Genomic DNA, 26,234 nt, shown 5'->3' on the forward strand with positions numbered 1-26,234 from the left:
ACATCCAGCTGTGCTCCACTGAAAGCATTGGGGACAAAAGGCAGCAGAAAAATGGCATCGGACCTCATGTTAATTATTCACTCACGCTCCAGTTCTCTTTTGTGGGACTAGCAAGCTGCCAGCACTGAGTCTGAGTAGCCAGCTCCCATTACAGAGAAAATAGGTCACAGCTAAAGTGGTTTTGAAAAAATCTTCAAAACTATGAAAGAAAGAAACATCCTGTTGTATCGAAAATAGCAGGATGTGCACTTTCATGATAACTGGAGACTTGATCACAGAGGGACCAGACTGTGTGTGATCTTAAAGGTGACTGGCTTCTGATGTTGAATCACCATAACAAGGCCATAATCTATTATATACCAGCACAGTGTACTTATTGCCAGCAGAAGCAGAGGCCTCCAATGGGCTGAGTAGCTGAATTGCAGGCAGACCCTTCCTGTAAGGTGAGACTGCCATTCTTGTTGTGCTACCTAAGCAGACAGCTAAATTTGATAAAAATTTGAAACCAGGGCCCAATCTGCCCTCTGAGGTGGAGATAAAAGAAAGCCCGGGGCACTATTTCAAAGCTGGTGCATCCTCCTTGGTGACCTGTTCAATATTTATCCCTCAACCAACATTACTAAAACACACTACCTGGTCCTTAGCATGTTGCTATTTATGGGAGCTTGCTGTGCACAAATTGACTACTACATACATTGCAACAATAAGCACTTCATTGGCTGATAAATGCTTTTGGATGTCCCGAGGTCATGATAGGTGCTATATAAGTGCAAGACTTTCTCTAATAACCTCTCTAAGGGCTTCGCTTAAATTAATTATTTAGAGAGCAGTTACCTGTGTTACATAGACAGTGACAACGGCCAATTCATGGAATAGGTGGTTAGTCTGTTTGTGATGGTGTTGGTTACTGGAAAAGTGTGGGCCAGAACACCCCAGGGGTAAATCTGGAATTTGTGCGATAGGGCAAAACAAGTGATAGTGATTCAGCAGCTCGTGCGCTGCCAATTCACTGTCACCCATTCTACACTACTCCACAGAGTCAAAATCACCTTGTTTATCCAAGACACCTAAGCTGACAGGCACATCCTCAGTTTAACATCTCATTTCATTTACAGCAGCGTCAGTGCTGAAGCTGCGTCTGCCTCTGTTCCACTGGTGGGTATTCAAGCGTTAGTGTTTGACTGGACATGGACAACTACAAAGGTTCAGTTTCTGATGTATGCATATGGGAGTGTGTGTCTATTAATCGGAAAGGAACCCCTCCCCCAATGATATAAACAGACAATTCTACAAAAGCCCATGTGAAAACCACTTACCTCCAATGACCAAGTATTCCCAGCAAAGATAAGGTAAGACAGCGTAGTGATTGGATACTGAGGTAGCAAACCACAGGTCATGTGTTTAAACACTACCGTGTCAAATTAAATGAAATTAAATCAATAATAATGGTAATTTTAAGGCTACAGAAGTTTCCAGGTTGTTGTCAAAACCCAACTGAACACCATCACCTGGAAGTTCCCCTCCAAGCCACTCACCATCCTGACTCGGAAATATATCGCCGTTCCTTCACTGTCACTGGGTCAAAATCCTGGAACTCCCTCCCTAACAGCACTGTGGGTGTACCCACGCCACAGGGACTGCAGCGGTTCAAGAAGGCAGCTCACCACCACCTTCTCAAGGGCAACTAGGGATGGACAATAAATGCTGGCCCAGCCAGCGAAGCCCACATCCCGTGAATGGATAAAAAATATTCGTGAATCTGCTACCCAACCTAGTCAGGAACACTTGTGAATTCAGGTCCAGACTATGTGGTTGACCTATTATTTTAGCAAAAACAATGGTAATGTCACGACCACTAGGGATGGACAATAACCTTGTTGGCATTGCGCACATCCTCAGAACAAATAAAAAGAGGTGCCTTATATGATAGAACAGGCTGTATACTAAAAGAACAGCTGAGGGAAGTGAGTGGACAGGACACCCTTGGATAAAATTATGGTGCTTAAAGGAGACAATATTTTTCACCTGAAAATGGGGATAGTTCAAGAAACTGGAAAAATCTACGCTTAACCTGACTAAGTTTGACCCTGCTTAAACCAACATTCCTAAAACAACTGCTTTTGAATTCTCTTCCTGTCACATTTTTCAGTTTGCATGGGGGCTCCTTGTCCCTATAGCCATTCATGCGCTTGCATTTAAATAAGAATTTCAGCAAACAGTAGTTGTCCCCGTTTAGTTGTAAAGCAACGTGGAATAAATCATTCACACCAGTAACGTCTCTTAAACATGTGAACCCTGACCTTTAAATAGCACCCATCAATATGACTGCCACAGGAAACAATGTACTTTGCTGTGGGCTGATGGTGATGCACCAGCCCCTTGTGTTCTTGGTTGGGTCAAATGCAACAATAACGTTTTCACAAACTGATCATATCTGAGTGGAGAAATGTGGAAACAGCCAGACCTTTGCAACTCTACAGCTGGAATTTCTCACTGGTCAGATATATTAAAAAGAAAGAACACTATAATGTCAGGCATTGCCGGCCAACACTGGTAGCTGCACCACGAATGAAAGCAGACAAATTCTGATGAGATTAGCTATATTGTACCAGAGGGAAAAATAATATTAATTTTTAACAGAGGTGCCCAATATATCTAAAGCCCCAAATATGGGTATAAATAAATATAAATAAACCAAAATAGCTTATATTAATGAAACTGAACTATATAATTCTACTTCTCAATCTTTAAAGTTTTAATTATTGTGCTTGGCCAGTTTCTTCAATACGCAGCATTTAACATGGACCAAAGCCTGTGGGACAGTCCAGGCTGCAGCATGGCTGCACAAGGATGCAACTTATCGGCAACATGGCTGTCAACTAAGAAATACAAGTTTGAATCCCACAATTTTCAGATAATCATTATTGGTTTGCCATTGTTTTAATATATAGAAGACTCGTTAAACCAAGAAAAAAGTCAACACTTTTGTGATCACCAAGGCTAGGAAAGGCTGACGTGAAGATGAGGAAATTGGAATGAAGTGATGCAAGCCCTGTTTTACCAAGTGTAAAGGTTGCACGAGAAAGGAAGATGTGGGGGATGAGAAATTGCAGAAATGTTGAGGTCCTGGTATGGAGGAAGAACAAGACAGGAGAGGAAACAGGATACTGGGGAATGTCTGGTTTGAATGGGGTGAGGGGTTGTTGAATGTCAATTTCACTCAGGGTGCAAAACAGGCCAGGGAATAGATAATCAGGTGGTTTGTGGAATGCCCACCGACTCTGTCCTGTACAGAGCTTGGTATCTGCTGAGATTTATGCGCTGCAAAAACTGGATTGGTAGTGCTTGTTGTTTGAGTGCTCTAGGTACCATTCGGCATACAAAATGGCATTTGTGGTGCAAGCGCACACTTTTGGGTTGAGTTGTGCAGGAAGCCATAATAGCGAGGGCATTTCTGTGGGCATAGTGAATGACTGTCAGAAATATGCAGAGTGATCATGATGCCAATTAGTGTGCAACACTGATTCAACACTTCAGCTAACCCTCTCTCTACTAAGCTCGCACAACTGAACACAACAGCAGCAGAAAGGACACTTCTCCAGTGCTAATTAAAAGGATCATCAACTATAGTTGCTGGTTGATTTCTCCCGGCTGTTGCTACAATTCCACAAGTGTTTGGTGCTTTCCGTAGTTGATTAAAGTTGCCAAAGTGTATGGGGCTATCAGTGGGCAGTGCTGAAGGAGTTTTTGCTGACTTCAAAGCTTCTGAACAAACCAGTTGCTTCCAGAAAAGGGTCCACAAATAGGCATTTCCCTTTGAAGATAGCATAACTTGGAGAATAAACAGAGGTCATACAGAACAAAACAAGCTGCTGGAAGAGGGAGGAGAAAGGGGGAGAGAAACCCCTCTTAACAAGAAGCTAGATCCACCCAGATGTTTAGGGAAAAATTCTCCTTCCTGAGCTGCAGTGAGGAACATTGTGTGACACATCTGTATTTCAATAAGGGAGTCTTCACTGAAATCCGTCACCAGCTGCAGCCACAACTACAACTTCAGAGTGGGGCAAAGACCACATTGCCAGTGCAACATCTCACAGGTTACCATCACTGTTGTGTTAGGAGGTCACTGAGGCTCTCTTTCATTTTTTATTTGTTCATGGGATGCGGGCATCCCTGGCTAGGCTATCATTTATCGCCCCATCCCTAATTGCCCTTGAGAAGGTGGTGGTGAGCTGCCTTCTTGAACTGCTGCAGTCCATGTTTTGTGGGAACATCCACAGTGTCATTAGGAAGGGAGTTTCAGAATTTTGACCCAGCAACAGCAAAGGCACAACAATATATTTCCAAGTCAGGATGGTGTGTGACTTGGAGGAAAATTTGCAGATGCTTGGAAGGTGCTGTCTAAGGAGCCCTGGTGAATTCCTGCATGCTGCAACATCTGGCGGCCAATGTCTCAGCTTCCATTGAAGTTCAAGCAGCTCTGACCAGATGTCAGAGTCCTAAAGTGGAAGCTCAAACTGAGATCATGCAAGCTCAGATTGCTGCCATCGTGGCTCTGAATTACAATGTGCAATGTAGATGGTACACACTGCTGCTACGGTGTGTCAATGGTGGAGGGAGTGAATGTTTGTGAATGGGGTGCCAATCAAGTGGGCTGCTTTGTCCTGGACGGTGTCAAGCTTCTTGAGTGTTGTGGGAGCTGCACTCATCCAGGCAAGTGGAGAACATTCCATCACACTCCTGACTTGTATCTTTTAGATGGCGGACAGGTTTTGGGGAATCAGGAGGTGAGTCACTCTTCACAGAATTCCCAGCCTCTGACCTGATCTTATAGCCACAATATTTATATGGCAAGTCTAGTTCAGTTTCTGGTCAATGGTAACCACCAGGCTGTTGACAGTGGGGGATTCAGCGATAGAAATACCATTGAATGTCAAAGGGAGATGGTTAGATTCTCTCTCGTTGCAGATAGTCATTGCCTGGCACTCGTGTGGCGCGAAAGTTACTCGCCACTTATCGACTCAAGTCTGAATATTGTCCAGGTCTTGCTGCATATTCAAAGCGAGCTAACAACATTTCACTCTATCTTGTTAGGCAGCAGCAGGTGGAGTGAGTGTATATTTCACTGGGATTGCAGGCCTTGCCATGGTGCAGGTCGGGGGCCACTGACTGCACACACATTCCTATGTGAGTGTTGCATGTCAACTCTGCCCTATACCGAAACCAAATGCAATACCACTCCCTCAACATCAGGCTGGTGTGTGTAGAGAGTCAGGTAGGTCAATGCCGAGTATCCTGGCAGCAGTCATGACCATTTTGTAATTGAGCATCATTGACCATACAGCTGATGACTCCAGTGCACAACCTACACACACGTGCGCAGCATGCATGGAAGTCATGAAGCCAGATGAAATATGATAGAGCAGGCCATCGCTGTGCTCACTCTGGAGGAGCACTGCAGCACTCAACAAGAGTGGGTGCCGATTTGTGGTGATCTGCTGTGTGCTGCAAGACAAAACCATCGTGAGGGTCAACTGTTGTTACCATGTGCACAGTGAACAGCTAGTTAACAGGAGCAGGAGGAGTAGGAAGAAGGAGAAAGGGAGCAACCTAAATGGCGTCTTTCTGGCTAGGCTGTCTGTGAAGAATTCATCTGGGTGCAACCCCAGTAACCACAACCCCTATTCCCCATTCACCAAAAGTCCCACACCTTACCTCCCCTCTGTCACTAACCATCACCACATCGTTTTGCACATTGTAATTCAGAGCCACGATGGCAGCAATCTGAGCTTGCATGATCTCAGTTTGAGCTTCCACTTTAGGACTCTGACTTCTGGTCAGAGCTGCTTGAACTTCAATGGAAGCTGAGACATCGGCCGCCAGATGTTGCTTCATGTTTGGGTCCACAAGTGTGCTGATGGAGTTGGCCACCATTTGCGTGCCGAAAGAATGAGCTCCAAGCTCTGCACTACATAAACCCTGTGCCAAGCTGGATTCCTCCATGCTGCCTGACATTGACCATCGGCTTTCTGGCAGGCTACCCGCTGCACCAAGAATTCGAATGCCCATCAGATTTCCCCTGTAGGCTGCCCATCTAATTCTTCATCTGAGTGCTTCTCGTATGCGACATCACCCTCCAGCGAGCTGGAGCTAACCTTTCCTCTGCCTTGGCTGCAGGTCACTGTGCCTGGTGTCTCAGCAGGTGCAGACCCTGCTTCCATGCTATCCTCGGAATGGCACACAGGTTCTGAGCTGGTTGCTGTGACTGTGAAATCAAGTGGTGCCGTTGTGTCTTCATCAGCACTCTCTTCTTGCTGTTCCTCCACTGCCTGCTCTGGGAGTACTCCAGCACAATTAAGGATTGGCCATAAACGCTGGCCTACCCACGCCGCATGAACAAATTTAAAAAGAACAATCTTTGAAACGAGGCACAGGGATGGAATTTTGGTGGCAGATGGGGCAGAAGTAAGAAGTGCATGTTCGCACAATCAGCTGCTTGTAAATCGGAAGAGAGTGTGGGATGAGGGGGTGGTGGAACGTGAGAAGGATGGATTTTGGCCATCCATTGCCCACTAACCTCCACTGGGATTAGAGTATGCAGGCAAGCCTGTTTCCTAGGTTTAGCTCCTGCACCTGCTCCAAGTCAACAATGCACGCCCCCACCCCCCACCCCTGACCCCAGCCCCCCGCCCCGACACATTTAAGCATTTGACTGGTGTTGTCTACCCATGATATTGGGCCCCCTTCTCAGTTTCAGAATAAGGGGCCTCCCACTTAAGATGGAGATGAGGAGGAATTTCTTCTCTCAAGAGAGTGATGAATCTTTGGAATTCTCTACCCCAGAGAGCGTGGTGGTAGGATCATTGAATATATTCAAGGCCGAATTAGACAGATTTTTTTGAACTACGAGGGAGTCAAGAGTTATCAGCAGGAAAGTGGATTTATGGCCATGATCAGATCAGCCATGATCTTATTGAATGGCAGAGCAGGATCAAGGGGCCGAATGGCCTACTCCTGCTCCTATTTATGTTCTTCTCAGACACCCAGCCAATTAACAGTGCTGGCTACTGAATTGACTTAAAATAGCAGGTAGTATGAAGTCAACAGGCGGGGGTTTAATAATCTCCCACACAGTTTCAGACACACTGATTTTAAGGACCCTTTAAATGCCCAGCCTCCCACTCAATACCCTTAAGGTGCTGCAGGAGCGGTCCTGGAATATCATGGGTCTGTACTTGCAGATTCCCTGTTGGCAATAGATTTTGTGTGTATAGTCAATGACCACTCCCCCCAAGCTAGGGTCAGGGTCTAAAAACAAAAAAACTGCGGATGCTGGAAATCCAAAACAAAAACAAAAACAGAATTACCTGGAAAAACTCAGCAGGTCTGGCAGCATCGGCGGAGAAGAAGAGTTGACATTTCGAGTCCTCATGACCCTTCGACAGAACTTGAGTTCGAGTCCAAGAAAGAGGCCCCAGTCCTTAATGCTCATTTATAGCTGGGAATCATTTAGCCTGACAGGAGACATATTAGTTTTTAAATGTCCTGGAGCTTGGTTTCTTTTATCCACGCCCATTCTTTAATGGAATGCACTTACTATTAGTTAACAGACAATGATAATTAAATTAAAAGTGGCTTTAACTCTCCCAATAAACATACTGATACAAACAGATGTTAACCTTACTTCAGGCAGGGAAATTCCAACCTCAATCCTGAGAAATAGCTCCTTTGATGTACAGGAGTTCATCTACAAAGTAACACATCCTACAGTGGTCACATTTCTGTTGAATATAAAATCACAATGAGCTCTGTCCACCCGGCTCCACAGCTGACACTAATAAAGTTGACTGCTCTGTGGACCTCGAGAGTTATTTGCAAGCTCCTGAGGTCACGGGGTTTTTTTTAAAAGCTGCACTGCACATCCATCAGGATCTGCTCAATTCTGTTTTTTTTTTGCCTGTCTGGTTTGATTCAGCTCACGGCTGTACTATGGTCTTCTTCACTCTGTGCATAGATGGTTGGCTGCATCTGGAATGTACCTTCTTTGAAGCTGTAATTGAGAAGGTGCTGTTAAGGCAGAAAACAAGAGGGTTGAGTCTAATGTTAGAGAATCAAGAAGCCACGATAGCCAAAAGTCAATTACGTAGCTTTTCATTGTAAGTTTTATATGTCTGGAGTGTAACAATTTTGAACCTGGTTGCCTTAGAAACATCACTAAACAAATGCCATCTGCTGGTTAGGTGCTATTATTACACCAGAAATAGTTCCCTGAGGCACCTTAATATTAATGGCCATAGCGCTCCAGAATATTAACAGTAATTAATTTCCAAACCATTGGCCACATCTGCAAAACCATATTACTCAGATTGCTGAAGCATGTTGAAGCACCAAGGATAATTTTCGAACGGTCCGAAGCAGCTTTGGACTGAAAGCAGCCCCTGAATCCTCATTAAACATGTGCTTTCAGTACTTGTGTGAAACTTCAGGTTGGTTCGGCTGGGAGCACCCTGACCCTGGATAGAGAAATCCTACATACTAGGATTTGTGCACATAGTCTAGGCTGACATAGCATTGTCAGAAGGGCCAGCCTTCAGATGAAACATTAAGCTGTGGCCCTGACCAACTGTCCCTGTGGTTCACCAGAGGAAGAAAAATTCTTCCTTCAACCCAAACAGATCAACTGACCACTCATCTCATTGCTGTCTGTGGACTATTTCTATAATAAATATAGCTGCTGCCTTTGCCAACAAATAACAGTTAGAACAATTTATTTTGTGTAAAGTACTTTGAGATATTTCTAAGAGATTACAAAGATAGGTACTGCTGGGGGAGACCATTTGACCTGCTTAGCTGGTTCTTTCACAGAAATCTGCAATTGCCCATCAAATATTATACCATCCAAATTAACCTTTAGTGACTCCAGAGTTTTAACCTGCATCAATCTACCTTTGACGGCCATTCTAAGACCAGGATTAATAACACTGTGAAGATGTGCCTCGTCACATTAACCCTGGACTTGCCTTTCGCCAGTTTGTACCTGTTTCCTTCTTTCCTGCAATGATGGTTTACCTTGAACTTAGCACTGAAAATTAACCTTTCTGTTCCATTTGGCATCATAGTCTCCAGCCCTTCTCATTCTCATATCTTCTTTCACGGTGAAGCAGTGATTTACTTGCATCCTGTTCAATTTAGTCTGCTGCATTCGATGCTCAGAATGCGGTTTCCTTTACATTGGGGAGACTAAATGCAGAACACCGTTGCTCAGTCCACACACGTGGCCCTGACCTTCCAGTTGCTTGCTATCTCAATTCACCATCTTGACCACATGCTCACATGTCCGTCCTGGGCCTGCTGCAATGTTCCAGTGAAGCCCAACGCAAACTGGAGGAACAGCACCTCATCTTCCAATGAGGCACTTTACAGCCTTTCGGACTTAACATTGAGTTCAACAACTTCAGACCAAGAACTCTCTCCTCCATTTTGATTCTTTTTCCACTCCACCCCCACCTCCACCCCCGGCCCCCAGATCTGCTGTTTTTCCAGCATTTTCTGTTTTTATTTCAGATTTCCAGCATCCACAGCATTTTGCTTTTATTCAAGCCGAAGGGGTTGAAACTGTATGTCTCTTCCAGCACATTCCTTCTGACTGAGATTTAGATTGACTCACATATAGAATGAGCAGAATGACCCATCTCACTTTGCTTATGCCCTTTGACAGCAAAAATGAAGACTCTCTCTTGCCTCCTGATTTGAACTGATGATATCAAGGCAATTCCTTCTGTTGGATAAAAAAATCTGGAGAAAGTAGTTAAAGATGTGAATTGCATTTCAGTTGGCCTATATAAAACTGAACCTGATTCCCATGAAAGTTTCCAACATATCAAGATTCCCTGTGTAAATTTATTTTGCAAATAGAAGAAATTCAGTTACCCAGTAAATTAGAGAGCCAAACCAACTAAAGCAAAGAGACAAAGTACTGCTCATAGCTTGTTAAAAGTCACCATGCCATAAGTCCTAATCTATAAATGCGCTGGGTCAAAGGTGGCAAAAGAGAAGACAGTCCTGGGTTGCGCTGGAAAACGGGCACACAGAGGGTGGGGGTGCATGCAGGGTGTGGTACACAAAGTGGGGTCTCATCATGGGTGGGGCATGTGGAGCCCTTGGCACACAGGCAGGGAGGCATGTGGGGTGGGGCATGCAGTTGGGTTGGGAGCGTGGAAGGTGGAGCTCGCACTGCGTGACCCTGTTTCTGTGGGGACAGGACCCCATCATGATCAAATGAGCATTCAGCCAGCACCACTTGGCCTGATTGACTGGATGCACCTCTGTTTTTCGGGGGGGGGGGGGGGGGGGGGGGGGGGGGGTCGTGGGGGGGGGGGTGGTGGGGGGGGGGGTTGGTGGAGAATGCAAATTCGAGAATCACTGACTCCATATTAAGATAGGCAGCACACCTTAAAGGGGAGGTGTTTTGACTCTGGCTACCTAGAAATAGCTGCCAGACCAGTATAAAGAGTTCTGAGGTTCAACGGTGGTGCTTTGAAGCCTTTTATCCAGAAGATGCACGAGAGGAGGGAGGAGGGAGGCGTATTCCTCCTACAGGCTGGAAAGCACTCCAGGCAATCAGTGCTATCAGTGAGAGATTTGCTGAAATCAACGCCAGGGTCATAACTCCAAAGACATGGCCACAATGCTGCAAATATTCAATGGAAGCTCAGATGGCTGCTATCTTGGCTTATTGACAGAGCACCACATACCTCCTGCACTGTGTTGTTGTGTAGAGCATTAGGGAGCTTCTGCACACTCCCAGCCTGGACTCCATGGACAGACACCTCCCCCCCTGTCACAAAGCCAGCTGAGCCAGACTGCCCAGCACATGCTGATATGTTACGGCCAACAGCCAAATCCTTACGGCCCAAAGCTCCTCCACCATTGTATTTTTCAGAAACATACTTTATTCATAAAATTTGGCAAAGTACATTCTAAAACAGTTCAAATTTAATATTACAGAAAGTGCAATAAAATTCAAATTTTCTCCATACAGCATGTTCCACTCTAAGGTGCCTCAATATAATGTGATAATCAATTTTTTTTTTTTATCTGTTCATAGGGTGTGAGCATCACTGGCTAGACCAGCATTTAGTGCCCATCCCTAATTGCCCTTGAGAACTGAATGGCTTGCTAGGCTATTTCATAGCCAACAGCATTGCTGTGGGTCTGGAGTCACATGCAGGCTAGACCAGGTAAGAGTAGATTTCCCTCTCTAAAGGACATTAGTGAATCAGATGGGTTTTTACAACAATTGACAATAATTTCAATTCCAGATTCTTTTCATTGAATTCAAATTTCACCATCTGCCGTGGTGGGATTTGAATCTGGGTCCCCAGAGCATTACCCTGGGTCTCTGGATTTCTAGTCCAGTGACAATACCATTATGCCACTGCATACAAAAGGACGAAACATTTCAAATTGAATATTACAGAAAGTTTCAGAGAATTCAATTTTTCTCCATTTAGCATGTTCCTCTCTGAGGCCCTCAAAACAAGAGTTCCTCCACCAAAACTCCAGAAGGCCTGGTGGCAAAGGATAAAACTGGAGCCAATCTTTACACACTTTTACAGGCATTTATTTACAGGGATGGACATTACAAACATGCACCTCCTAACCATCAACCACAGTGTCAGTCTGTTCCTTTGAATAGGGCTACAAGTGAATTCCCCAGTTAATGGCCCGATATGATTAAATACAATTAAGATGCAATTGATAACCATGATCTTTGAAGTGCCCTCATTTGAATCTCAGAAGCCTTCCATGATATAGCTACTGGGGATACACATTGTACAAGTGCTGGAATAGATAAACAACCACACAAAACAAGTGCTAAGTATTACAAACCAGAAAGCCAGCTGGTGAAGGACAGAATTGGAGCTGATCTTTATACACTTTTATGAGCATTTATTTACACAGCTACACATTACAAGCAATTACCCCCTAACCCAACAAGCACAATTTCAGTTTGTGTCTATTTATATTCATTTTTATCCCACCAGAATGTTGAAAGGTGCACCACAATCTGCTGTAATAAAAACTAAAAACTTTAAAAGGAAACTTTACTTATCAAATTAAGGTGAGATTTTCGAGGGTGATGTCCAATTCCCCTTGGTTGCCTCCAGTTCGTGAAAGGCCTCAAGTGTAGCAGTGGGCACTGTGTGCTCCCCTTCCGGAGATACTCAGGTGTGGACATAGCCACGTAAGAGAGGCAGGCAATCAGGTGTCATGAAAAGAAGATTACAACCACAAATTACTTGTAGGCATATTGAACTTTTTAAGGAAGATGTGTGTGTTTTTAAAGAAATACAAGCAAGGGCAGTGAGCAAAAGACGGCTGATGATGTAAAGTGACCACATTCTGGAAAACTTCCCATGTGGATTATACTGACAGGCCTGTCCTGAGAGAACATGGAATGCTGCACCTGAAAAGGTGTCATGGCTTTGTCAAGCAGAGTCACTTGAAAGGGAGATAAGAAAGATGCAAAAGCCTGAACTTTAATCTCCTGTGGTTGCAGAGACAAATGACTGATTACCACATCTTAGCTGTCATCTAATATCAATCTCCTATTGATTCATATCTCAGAATGTGTTAAACGCTTGGAGGGTAAAGAAAATAGACTCTGGGCGCAAGACATGTTTTTTTTCCCTTCTTTTTATACATTCCAGGAATCTGGGCATCACTGGCTAGGGCACCATTTATTGCCCATCCCAAATGCCCTTGAGAAGGTGGTGATGAATTGCCTTCTTGAACTGCTGCAGTCCATGTGGTGTAGGTACACCCACAGTGCTGTTAGGGAAGGAGTTCCAGGGTTTTGACCCAGCTACAGTGAAGGAACAGTAATATACTTCCAAAACAGCATGGTGTGTGGCATGGAGGAAAACATCCAGGTGGTGGTGTTCCCTTGTGTCTGCTGCCCTTGTCCTTCTAGCAGGCTGCTTTGTCTGGGATGATGTCAAGCTTCCTGAGTGACATTGGAGCTGCACTCATCCAGGCAAGTGGAGAGTATTCCATCACACTCCTGACTTGTGCCTTGTAGACAGTGGACAGGCTTTGGGGAATCAGGAGATGAGTTACTCGCTGCAGGATTCCTAGCCTCTGACCTGCTCTTGTAGCCACAGTATTTATATGGCTAGTCCACTTAAGTTTCTGGTCAATGGTAGCCCTTAGGATGTTGATAGTAGGAGATTCAGCAATGGTATTGCCATTGAATATCAAGCAGTGATGGCTAGATTATCTTTTGGTGGAGATGGTCATTGCCTGGCACTTGTCTGGCACGAATGTTACTTGCCACTTGTCAGCCCAACCCTGGATGTTTAAAAAATTCATTCATGGGATGTGGGCATCGCTGGTTGGGCCAGCATTTACTGCCCATCCATAGGTGCTATTGAGAAGATGGTGGTGAGCTGCCTTCTTGAACCGTTGCAGTCCATGTGGTGTAGGTACACCACAGTGCTGTTGGGAAGGGAGTTCCAGGATTTTGACCCAGCGACAGTGAAGGAGCGGCAATATATTTCCAAGTCAGAATGGTGAGTGACTTGGAGGGGATCTTCCTTGGTGGTAAACTCCCTTGTCCATCTAGATGGTAGTGGTCGTGGGTTTGGAAGGTGCTGTTGAAGGAACCTTGGTGAATTCCTGCAGTGCATCTTGTAGGTGATACACACTGCTGCTACTGTGCACTGGTGGTGGAGGGAGCGAATGTTTGTGGATATGGTGCCAATCAAGTGGGCTGTTTTGTCCTAGACGGTGTCAAACTTCTTGAGTGTTATTGAGTATTGTCCAGGTCTTGCTGCATTTGGACATTGACTGCTTCAGTATCTGAAGAGTCTCGAATGGTGCTGAGCATTGCACAGTCATCAGTGAACATGCCCACTTCGGACCTTATGATGGAAGGAAGGTTACTGATGAAGTAGATTAAGATGTCTGGACCGAGGACACTACCCTGAGGAATGCTTGCAGCGATGTCCTGCAGCTGAGATGATTGACCCCAACAACCACAACCATCCTCCTTTATGCTGGGTATGACTCCAAGAAGCAGAGAGTTTTCCCTCTGATTCCCATTGACTTCAGTTTTGCTAGGGCTCCTTAATGCCACACTTGTTCAAATGCTGCCTTTATGTCAAGGGCAGTCACTCTCACCTCACCTCGGGAGTTCAGCTCTTTTGTCCATGTTTGAACCAAGGTTGTAATGAGGTCATGAGCTGAGTGGCCCTGGCGGAACCAAAACTGGGCGTCAGTGAGCAGGTTATTGCTAAGCAAGTGCCGTTTGATATCACTGTTAATGGCCCCTTCCATTACTTTACTGATGATCGAGAGTAGACTGATGGGGCAGTAATTGGCTGGGTTGGATTTGTCCTGCATTTTGTGGATGGGACATACCTGGGCAATTTTCCACATGGCTGGGTAGATGCCAGTGTTGTAGCTGCACTGGAACAGGTTGGCTAAAGGCATGGCAAGTTCTGGAGCACAAACCTTCAGTACTATTGCCGGAATGTTGTCAGGGCCCATAGCTTTTGCAGTATCCTGTGCCCTCAGCCATCTCCTGATATTATGTGGAGTGAATCAAATTAGCTGAAGACTGGCATCTGTGATGCTGGGGACCTTTGGAGGGGGCTGAGATGGATCATCTGCTTGGCAGTTCTGGCTGAAGATCGTAACAAATGCTTCAGCCTTATCCTTTGCACTGATGTGCTGGCCTCCTCCATCACTGAGGATGGGGATATTTATGGAGCCTCCTCCTCCAGTGAGTTGTTTAATTGTCCACCACCATTCACGACTGGGTGTGACAGGACTGCAGATATTAGATCTGACTATTGGTTGTGGAATCACTTAGCTCTCTCAGTCACTTACTGCTTATGTTGTTTGTCATGCAAGTAGTCCTGTGTTATAGCTTCTCCAGATTGACACCTCATTTTTAGATATGCCTGGTGCTGCTCCTGGCATGCCCTCCAGCAATCTTCATTGCACCAAGTTTGATTCCCTGGCTTGATGGTAATGGTAGAGTGGGGGATATGCCGGGCCATGAGGTTACAGATTGTGGTTGAGTACAATTTTGCTGCTGCCGATGGCCCACAGCACCTCATGGATGCCCAGGCTTGAGTTGCTAGATCTGTTCAAAATCTATCCCATTTAGCATGGTGGTAGTGCCACACAGCACGATGGAGGGTATCCTCATTGTGAATATGGGATTTCATCCCCACAATGACTGTGAGTTGGTCACTCCTACCTATACTGTCATGGACAGATGCATCTGCAGAAGGCAAGTTAGTGAGGATGATGTCAAGTATGCTTTTCCCTCTTTGTTGGTTCCCTCACCACCTGCTGCTGACCCAGTCTAGCAACTAAGTCCTTTAGGACTTGGCTAGCCTGGTCTGTAGTGGTTGAAGTCCCCCAGCCAGAGTACATTCTGTGCCCTTGCCACCCTCAGGGCTTCTTCCAAATGGTGTTCAACACGGAGGAGCACTGATTCATCAGCGGAGAGGGTAATCAGCAGAAGGTTCCCTTACCCATGTTGGACCTGATGCCCTGAGACTTCATGGGGTCCGGAGTTGATGTTAAGAACTCCCAGGGTAATTCCCTCCTGACTGTATACCACTGTGTCGCCACCTCTGTTGGGCCTGTACTGCCGGTTGGACAGGACGTACAGGACAAGATGATGATGGTGGTGTCTGGGACATTGTCCTTATGGTATGACTCCATGTGCATGATTAGCCTGTGAGACAGCTCTCCCAATTTTGGCACTAGCTCCCAGGTGTTAGTAAGGAGGACTTTGCAGTGTCAACAGGGCTGAATTTGTCATTGTCATTTCTGTTACCTAGGTCAGTTTGATTCATTATTGACTTTCTAGCCGTTTGACACAACTGGGTGGCTTGCTAGGCTATTTCGGAGGGCATTTAAGAGTCAACCACATTGCTGTGGGTCTGAAGTCACATGCAGGCCATAACAGGTAAGGATTTCCTTCCCCTAAAGGGCATTAGTGAACCAGAAGGGTTTTAACGAAAATCCCCAGAGCATTGCCCTGGGTCACTAGATTACTAATCCAGAGACAATACCACTACACCATCGCCTAACCCTTACAGTAAGACACTGGCAAAAATGGATTAAAAATCTAGCTGCAGAGCAGTGGTGATTTGCTGGTGTTATGTTGTGTGACAGCAAGAAAAAAACTAGTCATCCCTGCAATTGCAGGCAAAGTCTCTCTCTCTCTCTTTTTCTGTTGCTGGAGGCAAGGCAGCAGAAGGCACAATCGAAAAGGAAACAGGACAGCTTCTTCAGCTATCCTGCAGAACCAAGTGTCTCCAAACCAACAACGAAACTGTGGGCAGCTCTACCGGAGTCACCCAAATTAACAGCCACAACGTTTCACCATCTACACCTTATGGACAAGCCAAAGTCTGATTCCTATATGTTTTTAAACTTTTATTTGGACTCTTAACTTCTCATTTCTGATCTGAGTGTATGTGTATTGAGTTTTATTATTTTTCTCGGGCTTTTGGTAACTAATAAACTTACTCTTTCTTTGTCTCAAGAAAGCCTGGTTAAATTGGCTCCTTCTAAAAAATTAATACATTTGGACTGGAAAAGGTATCCACGGGTGAAGGAGTCCCTTTTAAATTAACCTTGTTGTGACCAACCAAAGGGGTTGAATAAAGAAGGGGACCCAGCTCATTCCTCCTCACCCGGGAGCATAACAAAATTGGGGTCCCGTTTGGGAAGTTAACAAATTGGGGGAGCCCCTGCCTGGGGACTGGTCGTAGCATGGGCCAAATTACACCCTTGCCCACTGCCTGGATCTCTTAATGGCCACCTAGCCCAGGCCCAGGAGCCCTCTATCTGTCCTCTCCCCTCTGTATCTGGTGGACAAAATAAGGAGTGTGAGACTGAAGTGCAACTAGAAATTGCAGAGTAGAGCTTGTAAGAACAGCCCGTCCAGGACCCTCTTCACACGGATTGGAATGGCATGGAAGGGATTTCCGAAAAACGGCTCAAGTAGTGGCACTGAGGCCCCCGAGGGAGATTTTGGGACCTGGCACTGATAAGAACTTCTGTCCAACTGGGGGTCAGCTCAGACAGGGGTGCTCCACAAGCCTGAGCCACGTCTAGTACAGTCGGGGCCCAGCACCACTTTAAGATTCTCAATAGCTATGAGCTGTGAGCTGGACATTGCCCAAGTGTGCGTTTTATGCCAGTTGCTCTGGCAATTTCCAGCATGCTCCTCCTGCACCCAGTACATTCCCAACCCTGCTCATGGTTGACCGTGCCATCTCCTCTGCCAACAACATGAACCCCTATTGGTGGAGTTGCAGGTTTCTGAGCAGTGGGTCTCGGATGATAGCTGCCACTCCTGATGGGGTAGAGTGCTGGCCAGAGGTGACCTGAGCACTTCCTGGTAAAGGACAGGCAGCTCCTGCAAGGATGGATGGAGACCCCCCCCCTCAGGTTTATAACCAGGCGCTGCATGTTGTGGTTGAGGCCATGCAGCTGGTAGAAGCAATGTGTTGCCCGTGCACACCAGCTAGGAGGAGGCTGAACATTCAGGTATCTCTTCAGGGCATGAAGGCAGAAACATAGAAATATCGGGTGGAAATTTACACTCCCGTTGGCAGCACGTTAGGCAGTGTGAGCGGACAAGATGGTGAGAAGGCCAAAAATCAGTTTGACGGCATCATGAAACCAGTTTGCGATTGTCCGCTCCATGCATCGATGGCGGGCTACGTTTCCTGCTGCCTCACATCAGGAACCTAATATTTTAGCATCTCATCCTAAGCCCTGCTCGGGGTTGGGGGTGTGAGAGGAGGGGGGGCGGGGTGGGGGGGTGGGGGGAGGGGGGTAATGGGGAGAGGGGGGGAGTGGGGGGACCCTCGCTGGATCACCTGGGCATGTTGGAGTGCAATCATGCCGACGTATTTCACAACTGTACATAAGCGATGTGCAACTGGCAGGGCTGCACTTTGTTCGGGACTTTGAGATTTGTTTGTCTACCTTGCTTCGGGCAGCACTCACAGTCATCAGCGCCAGGCTTCACAGACAGCACCACATCACTTTTAGGGGGGCTCACGGGCAGATCTCTGCCTACCAGACCAGCCATTAGGCGGGGGTAGCATGTCTACAGCTGCAGAGTGAGGGCTTGTTTGGGGAAGGAGAAGAAGTGGCCTCAGGCAAGGGAAGAGGGGCAGGGCGAGGGCTGTACTGGGGAAGTGGGGTATCCCAGGGTGTGTGTGGGGGGACACATGTTGATCTGTGCAAGTGGCCTCAAGATAGTGAGGGCTGAGGAGGCAGTCTCCAATGGAAATGAGGCCTGATGGAGATGTGAGGGTGTGTGTGTGAGAATGGGTAGTGATGTCCCGTGATCTGGCAGTGAATGAGATGCCAGTGAATGTGTGATGGGATTGTGAGTGTGTAAGTTTAGAGTGGTGATATGGTTGCCTTGCCCAGGTGGCACTGAAGAGATTATTCATCCTTTTTCTGTATTGGCCAACCTCTTCTGTGCAGCATTGGCACTGACCACCACAGCCACCACCTCCCATGCTGGAGTGGTGAGATGGCTAGACCTCCTGTGGCCAGAGCGATGGTGGAAGACATCACAGCGGGCCTCTCCAAAAGGCATTCCAGTCACGGGTCCCTGAATTTTTCTTGGCTTTTGGGGCCATGTCTTCACTGGAGCAGTCTTGGGGCGAAGCACTGAGAACTGTGTGGGCGGCTGCGGTTCAGATACGGCATCCAGAGTGAGGAAATGGTGAGGTAACGGTATGGCCGTCGATTCAGAGGCTGCCCACCAGTGAGATGGTGTGTTTCCTGTGGCTGCATAATTAATGAGGCAGGAAGCGGACGATACAGTGTGAAAACCTGCCATTGTGGCCGATGAGTGAAACGTCATTTTTCACACCCGCTAACGCAGTTCTGGAACGATTCCACCAATAGAAAATAGGAGCAGGAGTCGGTCATTTGGCCCTTCGAGCCGGTGCCACCATTCAATATGAGCATGGCTGATCCTCTCTCTCAACACCGTACTCCCGCTCTCTTCCCATACCCCTTGATGCCTTTAGAGTCTAGAAATCTATCTACTTTCTTCTTAAATATATTCAGTGACTTGGCCTCCACAGTCCTCTGTGGTAGAGAATTCCACAGGTTCACCACCCTCTGAGTTAATAGCTTTCTCCTCGTCTCAGTCCTAAATGGTCTACCCCGTATCCTGAGACTGTGACCGCTTGTTCTAGACCCCCCAGCCAGAGGAAACATGATCCCTGCAATCAGTCTGTCCAGCCCTGTCAGAATTTTATATGTTTCAATGAGATCTCCTCCCATTCTTCTAAACTCCAGTGAATACAGAGATAAAAACAAAAAACTGCGGATGCTGGAAATCCAAAACAAAAACAGAATTACCTGGAAAAACTCAGCAGGTCTGGCAGCATCGGCGGAGAAGAAAAGAGTTGACGTTTTGAGTCCTCATGACCCTTTGACAGAACTAGGTGAATCCCAGGAAGGGTTGAAAGATAAGCTGGTTTAAGGTGGTGGTGGGGTGGGGGGGGGGGTGCGGGGGGCGGAGGCGGTTGGGTGGGGGGAGAGAAGTGGAGGGGGGTGGTGTGGTTGTAGGCAAAAGCAGTGATAGAAGCAGATCATCAAAAGATGTCACAGACAGCAGAACAAAAGAACACATAGTTGTCGAAGTTGGTGATATTATCTAAATGAATGTGCTAATTAAGAATGGATGGTAGGGCACTCAAGTTATAGCTCTAGTGGGGGTGGGGGGAGCATAAAAGATTTAAAAATATTTAAAAATAATGGAAATAGGAGGGAAAAAGAAAAATCTATATAATTTATTGGAAAAAAACAAAAGGAAGGGGGAAGAAACAGAAGGGGGGTGGGGATGGAAGAGGGAGGTCAAGACCTAAAGTTGTTGAATTCAATATTCAGTCCGGAAGGCTGTAAAGTGCCTAGTCGGAAAATGAGGTGTTGTTCCTCCAGTTTGCGTTGCAGTGAACACAGGCCTAGTCAACCCAATCTCTCCTCATACAACAATCCTGCCACCCCAGGAATCAGTCTGGTGAACCTTCATTGCACTCCCTCTATGGCAAGTATATCCTTTCTTAGGTGAGGAGAACAAAACTGCACACAATACTCCAGGTGTGGTCTCACCAAGGCCCTGTACAGCTGCAGTAAGACGACCTTGCTCCTGTACTCAAATCCTCTCGCAACGAAGGCCAACAAACCATTTGCCTTCTTAACTGCTTGCTGCACCTGAATGCTTACTTTCAGTGACTGGTGTACAAGGACACCCAGGTCCCTTTGTACATCAACATTTCCCAATCTATCACCATTTAAATAATATTCTGCCTTTCTGTTTTTCCTACCAAAGTGGATAACTTCACATTTATCCACATTATACCGCATCTGTCATGTATTTGCCCACTCACTCAACCTGTCTAAATTGCCTTGAAGCCTCTTAATATCATCCTCATTGCTCACATTTCCACCTAGTTTTGTGTCATCAGCAAACTTGGGAATACTACTTTTGATTCCCTCATCCAAATCATTGATATATATTGTGGATAGCTGGGGCCTAAGCACGGATCCCTGTGGTTCCCCACAAGTCACCTACTGACACCCTGAAAATGACCCAATTATTCCTACTCTCTGTTTCCTGTCTGCTAACCAATTCTCAATCCATGTCAATATATTACCCAATTCCACGTGCTTTAATTTTGCACATTAACCTCTTATTTCAACTTTATCAAAAGCTTTCTGAAAATCCAAATCCACCAAACCCACTGGTTTCCTCTTATCTATTCTGCTAGTTATGTCCTCAAAAAACTGCAGTAGGTTTGTCAAACATGGTTTCCCTTTGCTGTATCACCTTGTATGACATCACCGCAGGAGTTCCTCAGGGTACTGTCCTCGGCCCAACCATCTTCAGCTGCTTCATCAATGACCTTCCTTCCATCATAAGGTCAGAAGTGGGGATGTTCGCTGATGATTGAACAATGTTCAGCACCATTTGTGACTCCTCAGATACTGAAGCAGTCCATGTCAAAATGCAGCAAGAGCTGGACAATATCCAGGCTTGGGCTGAAAAGTGGCAAGTAACATTCACGCCACACAAGTGTCAGGCAATGACCATCTTCAACAAGAGAGAATCCAACCTTCATCCCTTGATGTTAAATGGCATTACCATTACTGAATTCCCCATTATCAACATCCTGGGGGTTACCATTGACCAGAAATTGAACTGGACTAGCCATTTAAATACTGTGGCTACAAGAGCAGGTCAGAGGCTAGGAATCGTGTGATGAGTAACCCACCTCCTGACTCCCCAAAGCCTGTCCACAAGGCACAAGTCAGGAGTGTGATGGAACACTCCCCACCTGCCTGGATGAGTGCAGCTCCCACAACACTCAAGAAGCTTGACACCATCCAGGACAAAGCAGCCCGCTTGATTGGCACCACATCCACAAACATTCACTCCCTGCACCACCGGCACACAGTAGCAGCAGTGTGTATCATCTACAAGATGCACTGCAGGAATTCACCAAAGCTTCTTCGACAGCACCTTCCAAACCCATGACCACTACCACCTAGAAGGACAAGGGCAGCAGATAGATGAGAACACCAACACCTGGAAGTTCCCCTCCAAGTCACTTACCATCCTGATTTGGAAATATATCACCATTCCTTCATTGTCGCTGGGTCAAAATTCTGGATCTCCCTACCTAACAGCACTGTGGGTGTACCTATACCACATGGACAGGCAGCTCACCGCTATCCTCTCAAGGGCAACTAGGGATGGGCAATAAATGCTGGCCCAGCCAGCGAAATCCACATCACATGAATGAATAATAAGAAAAACAAATCCTTTATAATAGACTATCATTTTCCCCACTACTTATGTCAGGCTACCCAGTCTGTAATTCCATGTTTTCTCCCTCCCTCCTTTTTTAAATAGTGGGGTTACATTTGCCACCTTCCAATCTGCCGGACTGTTCCAGAATCTACAGAACTTTGGAAGGTGACAACCAACTACTTCCATGGCCGCCTTCTTTAGTACCCTGGGATGTAGATTATCAGGCCCTGGGGATTTATCAGCTTTCAGTCCCATCAATTTCTCCAACGCTATTTTTTTAATAATACTAATTCCCTTCAATTCCTCCTTTTCACTAGACCTTTGGTCACCCTTGTTACAATTTCTAATTTCCTGTTTAATGCCATTCCCTACCTTACCACTACTGTTTGGAGGCCTATAGACAACTCCACTAACGTTTTCTACCCCTTGTTGCTTCTTAGCTCCGCCCAGACTGATTTTACATCTAGATTTTCTGAGTCAATATCCTATATCTCACTACTGCACTGATTTCATCCTTAACTAAAAATGCCACCCCACCTCCTTTTTCTTTTTGCCTGTCCTCCCTAAATATCGAATAGTCTTGGATATTCAGTTCCCAGCCTTGGTAATCCTGCAGCCATGTCTCCGTAATTGCAATCATATCTTACCCATTATCATCTATTTGCGCTGTTAATTTGTCTGCTTTATTGTGAAAGCTCTGTGCATTCTGAAGTGGGGAACGTTTTAAAAACCAAGAAGATGACCAAAAAAACAATAAAGAGGGAGAAAATAAAATTTGAGGGCAAACTAGCAGGTAATACAAAAGTGGACATTAAGAGCTTCTTTAAATATACAAAAAGAGAAGGGCCAAAGTCCATATGGACCCCTTAGAAAATGAGGCTGAGGAAATAATAATGGGGAACCAGGAAATGGCAGAGGAGTTGAATAAATACTTTGTAGCAGTCTTCATGGTAATCAAGGGGCAAAAGGTGGGGAGGAAATAAATACAACAACTATCACTGGAGAAAATGTACTAGGGAAACTAATGGGGCTAAAGGCTGGACCTGATGTGTTGCTTCCTCTGTTATTAAAGGGAAAAGCTGCAGAGATAGTGGACGCACTGGTTGTAATCTTCCAAGAGTCCTTAGATTCTGGAAAAGTCTCAGAGGATTGGAAAACTGCCAATGTAACACCCTTATTCAAAAAGGAAGGGAGGCAAAAAATAGGTAACTAAAGACCAGTTAGCTTAACATCTGTCACTGGGAAAATGTTAGAGTCTATTATAAAGAGTGTAATAGCAGAGCAGTCAGAAATGCATAATCTAATCAAGCAGAATCAGCATGGCTTCATGAAGGAGAAATCATGCCTGACAAATTTATTAGAATTCTTTGAGGAGGCAACAAGCAGGATAAAGGGGAACCAGTAGATGTAATATATTTCGATTTCCAAAAGGCGTTCGATTAGGTACTAATCCCTTAGATTCATAAGGCTACTTAATAAGATAAGAGCCCATGGTGTTGGGGGTAGTATATTAGCATAGATGGAGGACTGGCTAACTAATGAACGACAGAGAGTTGGGATACGGGGGGTATTTTCAGGTTGGCAACCTGTAAATAGTGGAGTGCCACAGGGATCAGTGCTGGAGCCACAATTATTTACAACATATATTAATGATTTGAATGAGGGAAATGAATGTGCTATCACCAAGTTTGTGGATGACACAAAAATAGGTGGGAAGGCAAGTGGTGAGGATGACACAAAGAGTCTACAGAGGGATAGACAGGTTAAGTGAGTGGGCAAAAACATGGCACATGGAGTATAATGTGGGAAAGTGTGAGGGTGTACACTTTGGCAGGAAGAATAGAGGAGCTGAATATTATGTAGATAGAGAAAGACTGAATAAAGCTGCAGCACAGAGGGATTTGGGGGTCCTCATGCATGAAACCCAAAAAGCTAACATACATGTTCAGCAGGTAAGGCAAATGGAATGTTGGCCTTTATTTCAAAGGGGATGGAGTAAAGAAATAGGGAAGCTTGCTAAAACTATACAAGACACTAGTTAGACCACACCTAGAATACTGTGAACAGTTTTGGTCCCCTTATCTAAGGAAAGATATACTGGCCTTGGAGGCAATCCAGAAAAGGTTCACTAGGTTGATCCCAGGTATGGAGAGGTTTTCTTATGAGGAGAGATTGAGTAGGTTGGGCCTGTGCTCATTGTAGTTTAGAAGAATGAGAGGCGACCTTATTGAAACACATAAGATTCTTAGGGGGCTGACAGGGTAGATGCTGAGAGGTTGTTTCCCCTTTTAAAACAGAGATGGGGAGGAATTTCTTCTCTCAGAGGATAGTCAATCTGTGGAATTCTTTACCGCAGAGAGCTGTAGAGGCTGGGTCATTATGTGTATTCAAGGCTGAGATGGACCGATTTTTAATCAGTAAGGGAATCAAGGGTTGAGAGGAAAAGGCAGGAAAGAGGAGTTGATGATCATCAGATCAACCACGATCTCATTGAATGACAGAGCAGGCTCAATGGGCCAAATGGCCTACTTTTGCTCCTACATCTAATGGTCTTATGGTGTTAGACTTGTCTTTTTAACATTTTTACACATTGCTTTTGTACGATGGCCTTATTTGCTGCTAACGCTAGTTTCCTCTGTCTTCCACTTCTGCTTTCTACTTTTCTGTCCTCCATTCCTATCTTTTTTTCCCTCTCTTGTGTCTCCCTGCTCCAATCCCCTTGCCACCCTAATTAAACCCTCCCCCAGAGTACTAGCGAATACCCTTGCTAGGATATTGGTCCCAGTCCTGCTGGGGTGCAATCCGTCCAGCTTGTACAGGTCCCATCTTCCCCAGAATCAGTCCCAATGCCTCTGGAATCTAATTCCCTCCCTCCTTCACCATCTCTCCAGCCATGCATTCATCTGGTCTATTCTCCTATTCCAGATCTCACTAGCACATGACACTGGGAGTAATCCCAAGATTACTACCTTTGAGGTCCTGTTTTTTAATTTATTTCCTAGCTCCCTATATTCTGCTTGCAGGACCTCATCCCCCTTTTTACCTATGTCGTTGGTACCGATACAGACCACAAACCCTGGCTGTTCACCCTCTCCCTTCAGAATGTCCTACAGCTGCTCAGTGATATCCTTGACCCTGCATCAGGGAGGCAGCATACCAGAAACTTCTATCTGTTCCCCAAACATTAGAATTCCCTATCGCTATTGCTCTCCCACTCTTTTTTCTCCCCACCCTGTGCAGCTGAGCCACTCGTGGTGCCTCGGACTTGGCTGTTGCAACATTCCCCTGAGAAACCATCTCCCCCAGCAGTATCCAAAATGTAAAATATGTTAGAGAGGGAGATTAATAAGACCATAAGAAGTAGGAGCAGAAATTAGGCCATTTGACCCATCGAGTCTGCTCTGCCATTCAATCATGGCTGATAAGTTTCTCAACCCCATTCTCCCGCCTTCGCCAGGGGACTCCTGCACCACCTGTCTATTGTTTGTACTCTGTCTGTTAGTCACCTATTCCCTTTCTACCTGTGCACCCTTTGCCTGCAGTGTATGCATCTCACTGTATGTGTTATCCATGAAGATCTCAGCCTTGCAGATGCTGGACAGTGACTCCAGCCACAGCTCCAGCTCCAAAATGCAGATTTCAAATAGCTGCAGCTGGAGATACTTGCTGCATATGAGGTCGTCCTAGACACTGGAAGTGTCCTTGACTTCCCACATTGCACAGAAGGAGCATTCTGAGCTGCCCTGCCATGACTTACCCTTAAGTTACTCCCTTTACTTTTACTTCCTCTAGTTTAAGGAATGTTAAATATATACTAGGGACCTTACTTCTTATATTTTAAACACTCCTTAATCCAAACTAAAGACCAATTTTTACTTTAAAGACTGGACAGTAGAAATGCTAGCCAGGTCCTACTTACCAAGGACACTGCTCCTCTTGCACTGGATCCCAGTCCCACTCTGTTCTCAGGCCTGGTTCCCCTTGCTCTTTAAGGCCACCGGTCCTCTCGCCTTATCAAATGCCAAAAGCAAAAGCAAAGGAGCACCTCCTTTGCTGCCTCCCCTAACTTCCTTAATCACCCAACTCCCAGCACTCTATTCAGGGTCGTAGTCAAGTGCTAAGTCGCACTAAGTTGTCTGGCTTTATATGCTCCTAAAGCAAAGGCTAGCTGACCCAGTCACAGAGGAGCCAGTTTCAGCTGCTTCTTTAACTAAGCCCAACTGCTCACCCAGTGGAGAGCTTGTTAAAACCCCTGCTTAAGGCTGGAAACTTTAGAATTTGAACTGTATATTTCAGTTAAAAGCTAAATACAAATAAAATTAGATTTTAACATTAGGACTCCTTACTCACC

Source organism: Carcharodon carcharias, chromosome 1 (genome assembly GCF_017639515.1).
Source record: "Carcharodon carcharias isolate sCarCar2 chromosome 1, sCarCar2.pri, whole genome shotgun sequence".
NCBI lineage: Eukaryota > Metazoa > Chordata > Chondrichthyes > Lamniformes > Lamnidae > Carcharodon > Carcharodon carcharias.